The 8,811-nt window shown below is 35.4% G+C and overlaps 1 pseudogene; it reads left to right on the forward strand.

The window, feature by feature from the left end:
- Positions 1–7,782: 7,782 nt before the first annotated feature.
- LOC131819596 (nascent polypeptide-associated complex subunit alpha-like) lies at positions 7,783–8,429 on the forward strand (annotated as a pseudogene).
- The last annotated feature ends 382 nt before the right edge of the window (positions 8,430–8,811 follow it).

An 8,811-nucleotide genomic window follows, 5' to 3' on the forward strand; every position in this document is an offset into this window, starting at 1 on the left:
TGGGTAGTGCTATCATGAACATGGGATTGCTAACATCTCCAAGAGATCCTGATTTCAATTCTCTGGGATAACCCAGAAATGAGCTTTTGTTGGATCATACAGGAGTTGTTTTTTTTTTAATTTTTCAAAAACTTCATACTGTTTTCCATAGCAGCTGCATCATTTTGTATCCCACCAATAATGTATAGGAGCTCTAATTTCTAAGAGCACATGAATGGCTCAGTCAAGTAAGCATCAGACTTTTGATTTTGGCTCAGGTCACAATATTAAGGTTGTAAGATGGAGCTCTGCTTTGGGCTGCACTGGGCGTGGAGCCTGCTTAGGGCTCTCTCTCCCGCTGCCCCTCCCGCTTCTGCTCATACATGCACATGCACATGCTCTCTCTCTTAAAAATGAATGAATGGATGAATGAATGAATAAATAAATAACAAATAAAAATATTTTTAGAAAATGCTCAGTCAGTTAAGCATCCCACTCATTATTTCGGCTCACATCATGCCTGGTTCTTGCTTCCTAGTGAGTGTGGAGTCTGCTTAACAATTTCTATTCTTTTCCTTCTGCCCCTCCAGCTCACTCTCTCTCTCTCTCTCTCGCTAAAATTTAAAAAAAATATATTTTTTAAAAAAATAAGATAAATCGGGATGCATGTGTGGCTCAGTTGGTTAAGAGGCTGCCTTCGGCTCAGGTCATGATCCCAGTGTCCTAAGATCGAGTCCCAAATCGGGCTCCTTGCTGGGCGGGGAGCCTGCTTCTTCCTCTGCCTCTGCCTACCACTCTGTCTGCCTGTGCTCGCTCACTCTCTCTCTCTCTAACAAATAAATAAAACCATAAATAAATAAATAAATAAATTAATTAATTAATTAAATAGATAAATCTTCAAAAAATTATCTTTCCCTTTGCCTCTGCCCCTCCCCTCTTCCTCTCTAAAAAATAATAAATAAATAAATAGATAGATAGATATATAAACAATTTTTAAAAAGGTCTAATTTCTCCATATCCTCACTAACCACTGTTTTGTTTTGTTTTTCCATAATAGCCACCTTAACAAGTGCGAGGTAATATCTTATTGTAATTTCATTAGCATTTCTCTGATGATTAGTGATATTGAGAATTGTTGAGATTTGAAGTCTGTGGTTCATTTCTGTATCTTCTTTGGAGAAATATCTATTTGAGCTGTTAGTGCATTTTTTCTAAGTAAGCTATTTGTTATTTTACTATTGTATTGTATGAGTTCCTTATATACTTTCTAAATTAACCCTTTGGTTTGCAAATATTTTCTCTCTTTTCAAGGTTGCCTTTTCACTTTGTTGATTCTCCTATGCAGAAGGTTTTTAGTTTGATATAGTCCCACTTGCTTATTTTGGTTTTGTTGCCATGCTTATGGTGTTGTACCCTTGAAATTGTTACCAAGGTTAATGTCATGAAGGTTTTCACTTAGATTTCTTTCTTGGAGTTTTACAGTTCTAAGTCTGTGTTTAAGTCTTCGATTGATTTTCAGTTGATTTTGTGTGTGGTGTAATATAAGGGTCCAATTTCATTATTTGCATGTGGATATTCAGTTTTCCCAACACCATTAAAGATCCCCATTGTATATTTTGGGACCCTTGTCCTTTTTTTTTTTTTTTTTTTTTAGAGAGAGAAGGTAAGGGGGAGAGGGAGAGACAGAGAGAATCTTCAACATGGGACTCAATCTCAGAACCCTGACATCATGACCTGTACTGAAATCAAGTCAGACACTTAACAGATTGAGCCACCCAGATGTCCCTCTATTTTTGTAAAAAAATAAAACTCTTTGTGATGGAGATAGCATTGAGTCTGTAGATTGCCCTGGGCAGTATGGACATTTTAACAATATTAAGTCTGTCAATCCATGAACATGACATGACTCTCTGTATATTTGTTCTGTTTCTTTCATTAGTGTTTTGTAATGTTTAGTATACAAGTCCTTCACCAACTTAGTTAGGTTATTCTTAAGTATTTTATTCTTTTTAATGTTGTTATAAATGGGACTTTTTTTTCTAATTTCCTCACCAGATAATTTGCTGTTACTGTATAGAAACACAACTGAATTTTGTATGTTGATGATGGGACAATTTTAATGCTTTCTTTCCAATTTGGATGATTTTGAAAAATTTTTATTATTTTTATTTATTTTATTTTTTCCAAAATCAAGACATATCAGTTTATTTCAATATAAAGATCTTTTAAACATATACAATTATGTCAGTGTTTAGAGAAAGTTATTTCCTGGGGTGTCTGTGTGGCTCAGTAGGTAAGCACCTGCCTTCAACTCAGTTCATGATCCCAGGGTCCTGCAATGGAGCCCAGAGCCCCATGTCAGTCTCCCTGGTCATGATTTTTATTTATTTTTCTTATTTTAATTGCTCTCGCTAGGACTTCTAGTACTATGTTGAGTACAAGAGGTAAGAGTGGGCATTCTTACCTTATTCTTTATCTTAGAGAAAAGGTTCTCACTTTTTCACTATTGAGAATGATGTTTGCTCTGGGCCTGTCACTAATGGCCTTTTTTATGTTGAGGCACTTTCCTTATATTTCTCATTGTTAAGAGATTTTATCATGAGGGAATGACAATTGTATCAAAATTTTCTGCATCTTTTGAGATGACCAGGTAATTGTTATCGTCTACTCTGCTAATGTGATGCATAACATTAATTTTTGTATGTTGAACCATCCTTGCATCTGAGGGACAAATCCCACTTAGTATTGGTGTATGATCCTTGTAATATTCTGTTGAATTAGGTTGTTACTATTTTGTTGTGAATTTTTACATCTATATTCATCAGAGATACTGTCCTATATATTTTTTTTTCCTCCTGTGATGTCTCTGTTTGTCTTTTCTATCAGGGTAATATTGAGATCAAAAATTAGTTTGAAAGTGTTCTCTCCCCTTCATTGTTTTGGAGAGTTTGAGAGAGACTGGTGTTAATTCTTATTTAAATATTTGATAGAATACACAAATGAAGCCATGTGGTCCTGGACTCTTCTTTGTTAAGAAGTTTTTGATTATGAATTCAGTCATCTTACTTGTAATTAGTCTGTTCATATTTTCTATTCTTTCATGATTCAGTATTTGCAAGTTGTGTCTTTCTAGGAATTTTTCCATTTCTTCTAGATTATCCAGTTTGTTGGTACATAATTGTTTATAGTAGTCTCATATGATCCTTTTATTTCTGTGGCATTGATTGTAATGTCTCTTCTTTCATTTCTGATTTTATTTATTTGTGTTTTCTCTTTTTTTTCTTCTTTAGGCTAGCTAAAGTTTGTCAATTTGAAGTAATAAGGAAGAGACATCCAGCTATTATATAGATAGATCCAAATTCTGATGTAGTGGTACTCTCCCCTCTCCTCCATAGTGCCCTATGCTCAGAGAATTATGCTGTGACCTACTTTGCTAATAAAATATTTTCTGTTCTTAAAAAAAACTATTTTGCCACCATAATGAGAAATTATTCTCCTCAATTGTAAAGATTTTACAACTTCATAGTTGGGAAGAAATTAGAAAATTTTCCTTGTTTCTTATCACTCTACAAAAGAATTTTAGTTACCAGATGATTCAACTTCAGTATCTAAGAAATGTCTCTTTCTAAGATAAGTAAAAATATCATAAAGAATAAATAATAATACAGATAGGGAAAGAATAAAGAAGAACTACTTTTATTGGGGGTAATTCTATCTTTACTTGAGATCATTGTATTTCATTTCATATTATTTTTTCTTACTTTAATGGAAAAAATACTTTTATCATAAATTTACAGTGCTAATAAAGAAAGAGATGGATAGATTTTTTAAAAACCAATATAGGTAGTTCATAGCTGAATTCCATGATGTCTCTATTCTGGACTAGATGGTTGCAAAGGGAAGAAAATGGAACCCGGAATTCAGAAACAAATTATTATTTTCATAGAGCTCTTAAACAGGTATTAAAATGAGTAAATGATATTAAATGAGTAAGCTACTCTTTAGGGAAGGCAATAGTTCAATATCTTTATGTTATTATAATATAATTATTTTAAGTAATTGGGTTAATGGAGGTAGATCCTATATTTTATCAAATAAAGGTAGGTTAGACAACTAAGTGGAGAATGCATAATGATGCTTTCCTTGTTGGTGCACATGGGTGGCTCTGTCCGTTAAGCATCTACCTTCTGCTCAGGTCTTTATGCAGGGTCTTGGGATCCAGCCCTGAATTGGGATCCCTACTCAGCAGAAAGTTTATTTCTCCCTCTGCTCTTCCCACTGCTCATGCTCTCTTTCACTCTTGGTCACTCTATCTCTTGAATAAATAAAAGCTTAAAAAAAAAAAAAAAGATACTTTACTTGTTATCTATTGTTGTATAACAAATTGCCCCCAAATTTAACAGCTTTAAATAACATTTATCATCTCTGTGAGTCAAGATCTTGCTGTGGTTTAGTTGGGTGTTTATGGCCTACTCTCTCAGAAGTCTGCATCACGGTGTTATCTAAGGTTGTAGACATATAAGTATTCAGCTGGAGGAGAGTTCACTTTGAAGTACACTCAGGTAGCTGTTCACAGGTCTCTGGGTCCTTGCTAGCAGAAGACTAGAAGTATCAGCTCCTGGCCTGTGGCTTTATCCTTTATCCTCAGGGCTTCTTACATGGCTGCTGGTTATCCCAGGGTACAGATTCTGAAGGAGAGATCCCAAGATAGAAGCCATCCCAAGACAGATCCCAGGACAGAAGCCATCTGCTTTTTGAATTGGCATCTAAATGCTTCAGCTGTATTCAAGTCATTAGAAGTGAATCACCAAATCTAGCCATACTCAAGGCAAAGGATTACATAAGAGTGTGAATATGAGGAGTCAGGGATTATGAGGTGTCATCTTAGAGTCTGCCTACCACAGATAATATCTACTTATGACTTTCATTGGTAATAGACACATTCCCTTTCCTCTTAAACTCCTGAAAGCAGCTCATTGTCTTCACTAATGTTTGGATATCATCAGTGAATGAAAACCAGTGGAACCCAAGGTAAGGGATATAGGTAACTCTGGTACTGTGGTTGGATTTCAAACCTCAGGGCAGACTGACTGGAGCATATCCATGTCATCTCAGTGGTATTAATTTTCTAATGCATAAATAGCAAAATTTGTGTTTTTATCTAATTTTCCCAGGAATCTACAAGGCTTTGTGTTCTCTCTCTCTCCTCTTTTGTTTTCCTTCAATTATATCATAATGTTAATTCTTTACTCTTTGACCTTCATTGAAGGTTATTTACTATGTATCATCACTATCCATACAAACTGGGCAGATGAAAAGCCTGACAAAAGGTCTTGGTCTCTGTAGATATGACTTCTAATGAAAAAAATGAAGTGGGGAAGATTATTCTTTTATCTGGTTATTTCTTAAGCTAGCAAATATAACTATTTTTATCTGAAGTCACTAAAGCCTTCTGTAGATTGAATTTCTCTAGGTACACTCTGGGTACACATACTTCAGAAATAAATTTAGTCAACAATAGAACTTAATGTTATTAAAAGTCTAAAATATGTATTTCGTATTTTATTCAAGAGGCTTGGCTGTTCTCCTGAGCTAACAGTAAATTAACAGTGGGGCCTGGTTCTTGTCTTTTCTGCTACATTTAAATCTCAATCCTAGTGACTAAAGCATATAAACATATAAACATAAGCTCTTAATGGTTTGAATAAGGTCGAAGACAAAAAGTTCCCTAATTAAGTTCTGAAGTTAAATACAACTATTTTACCGAGCTCAGTCTGCTTAATGTATCTTGTTTGTCACATGCGGTTCATAATTATACTGAGAAAAAAAGGAATTAAGAGTACAGAATTTTAGAAGCATATTTTTTAATTTTCTATTTTTAATGCTAAAACATCAAGTCCTATTTTGCTGCCATATTTTCTTCTTCTAATGACCTTAGCTAAATTCTAAAATTCTCACCCGCATTTGTAAAAATGTAATGATAAAATAAACCAGTAGCAAAGTTGAATGCAATCCAGTACTAAAATCCCTTTCCTCACTCAGCTGCTTCTCAGACACCTGAAATGTGCTGCTTAATTTAGAAAGAAAAATTACAGTGAGGCTGCAATCCTGCCTTTCAGAGACAAGGGAGCAGGAAATGATTTGCAGGTGATTGAAAGGTGGTGTTTGCACTTAGGATTTCCTGAGCTTTCCAAATTTAACCTTGGAGCTTACCTATCTTTGATTTTAAGAATTAGATCCTACCCATATTCTGGATATCTCCCCGCTGTAGTTGTGCATCTTGGCTGGGGATGAGAAAAATGAAGGCTACATGCTCAGTCCTAAAAGAAAAAAGAGCAAAATAGGATGTGAAGGAAATAAATGAAGGCTACAGTTAGCTTTCCTCTGAGCCAAGGACAAGAAGCTGACTTCTCCTTTAATTTAACCCTTGGATTGTCACAGAGAAATAGGGCTTTGAGGAAAATTCTGTTGCATTTGCCATTTCCAAGCAGAAAAATAAAATTATAAAATAGATACATGAGAAACTTTTTAAATTTTTTTCATTGCAATATGCTGTGAATAAATATGATAGAATCGAATGTAAAATATTTATGCATATATACATATTATTTGTATGAGTAAATGCATATAAAGTGTGAAGCAAGGTAAAAATCTCATTCTTTTCCTAAGACGTAGAATAATGCGTTTGTTTTCCAGGTGAACCAATGCCTTATATTCTAAAGATAAATTCTATGATTCTTTGTTTAAAGGAATAGTCTGAAAAAAAAATAATTAACCCTTTTCCACAAGACTATTATTAACAACTCTTATTGAAAGCCTCCTCTGTCTGAGTTCTGAATTAACTAACACAGTGCATCCACCAAACTCCTGATATATATTGGTTAAATAACTGAATAAAGCAATGAAAGAAAGGAGGAGGAAAAAAGTGGAGAGAGAAAAGGACAGAGATGGAGGAGGGGAAAGGAAGAAGGATATAGTAGACACAGACATTTTATCCACTGGACATGACATCTTGAAAAGCTTTCTTCACTTGGCTTCTAGAAATACCATTTTTTTCTTTTTCCTTCTGCTTTACTAGTTGTGTCTTTTCAGTCTCCTAGGATGGTTTCTTTTCTCCCTCCAATTTCTAAACATTGGAGTGCATTAGGGCATTGTCCTTGGTTATGGATTTTTCTCTATGCCTAGCCAGTTCCTAAGTAATCTTTTCAAATTGTGTGACTTTATTATACCAATAATCTTACCCACCCAGCCAGCAGTTCTCTAAACTGAAGTGCTTTCCTAAACTCTGGGCTCACATATTGAACTTTCTACTTGATCCTCTTAGATCCCAGATAGCTATGTCAATGCTAATGTTTACCAAATAGAACTCCTGATTTATACACCCTCCCCTCCTGATCTTTTCCTTCCTCAATCTTCTCCATACCTAGCAACAATACCGCCTTTACCTAGTTTTTCAAACTAAACACTGAAGACATTATATTTCTTTTCTTTTATTGTATCACTAAACTATGTGAGTTTTACCATCAAAAGAGATACCAAATTCCATCATTTTTCACCTTATCCATTCTGTGACAATAACTTGTACAACCTGTTCTTCTCTTGCCTAGATTACTGGACTAGTCTCACGACAGTATTCCTGCTTCAGCTTCACTTCTTGTTTCAGTCAGGTCAGAGCCCAACTAGACAAACAAATCACGTTGGAGAATCCCTCACCCATATCATAGGTTGAGTTTCAAAAAAGAAGAGGCATGACTCATTCTCTTTCTTCCACCGTTTGGTTCTGCACTTACTGCACAAAATGCAATGCCTGGTGAAGCCACAGAAACCATGCCTGCTACAGAGCAGGAGTTGCCAGGGCCTCAGGCTGAGACAGAGTCTGGAAGAGAATCTGACAGTGATGAATCAGTACCAGAGCTTGAGGAACAGGATTCCACACAGGCGACCACACAATAAGCCCAGCTGGCAGCCACAGCTGAAATCAATGAAGAACCAGTCAGTAAAGCAAAACAGAGCTGAAGTGAAAAGAAGGCACAGAAGGCTATATCCAAAGTGGGTTTTTGACAGGTTACAGGGGTTAGGAGAGTCACTATCTGGAAATCTAAGAATATCTTCTTTGTCATCACAAAACCAGATGTCTACAAGAACCCAGCTTCAGATGCCTGCATAGTTTTTGGGGAAGCCAAGATCAAAGAGTTATCTCAGCAGGCACAACTAGCAAGTACTGAGAAATTCAATTTCAAGGTGAAGCTGTCTCAGACATTCAAGAAAACATATAGTCTCCAATGGTACAAGAGGAGAGTGAAGAGGAAAAGGTTGATGAAACAGGTGTGGAGGTTAAGGACATAGAATGTGTCATGTCACAAACTAATATGTCAAAATCAAAGGCAACCCAATCCCTGAAGAACTACAGTAATGATACTGTAAGTGTTATTACAGAGTTAACAATGTAGCTGTCTGAAAATGAGGACTTTTTTTTTTTTTTTTTTTTTTGCTGTTTCAAAAGAATAACAGCAGCTTGGTTTGAAATTTGTATAATATTTCTATTATTAATAAAGTTATAGTTTCTTGGTGGATGGGGAAAAAAAAATAAGAGACATAACCATTGCACAAAAGTGTACTCACTACTGATGCCAGGAAAAGTAGAACCACCATAATTCACTTAGCTCATTGACAGTGATGAGGCAGAAAGAAAGAAGATTGAAAAAATGTCCTGTCTTCTCTCTTCCATCTACTTGTCAGTGTCTCACCCAGCTGTCTCATAAAAAAGCCTAGAAAATATAGTACAAAGGCAGAACTTGAGAAAGGAAAGAATGGATATTAAAGCAGTTGGGT

The sequence above is a fragment of the Mustela lutreola genome, chromosome 1 (assembly GCF_030435805.1).
Source record: "Mustela lutreola isolate mMusLut2 chromosome 1, mMusLut2.pri, whole genome shotgun sequence".
NCBI classification, from domain to species: domain Eukaryota; kingdom Metazoa; phylum Chordata; class Mammalia; order Carnivora; family Mustelidae; genus Mustela; species Mustela lutreola.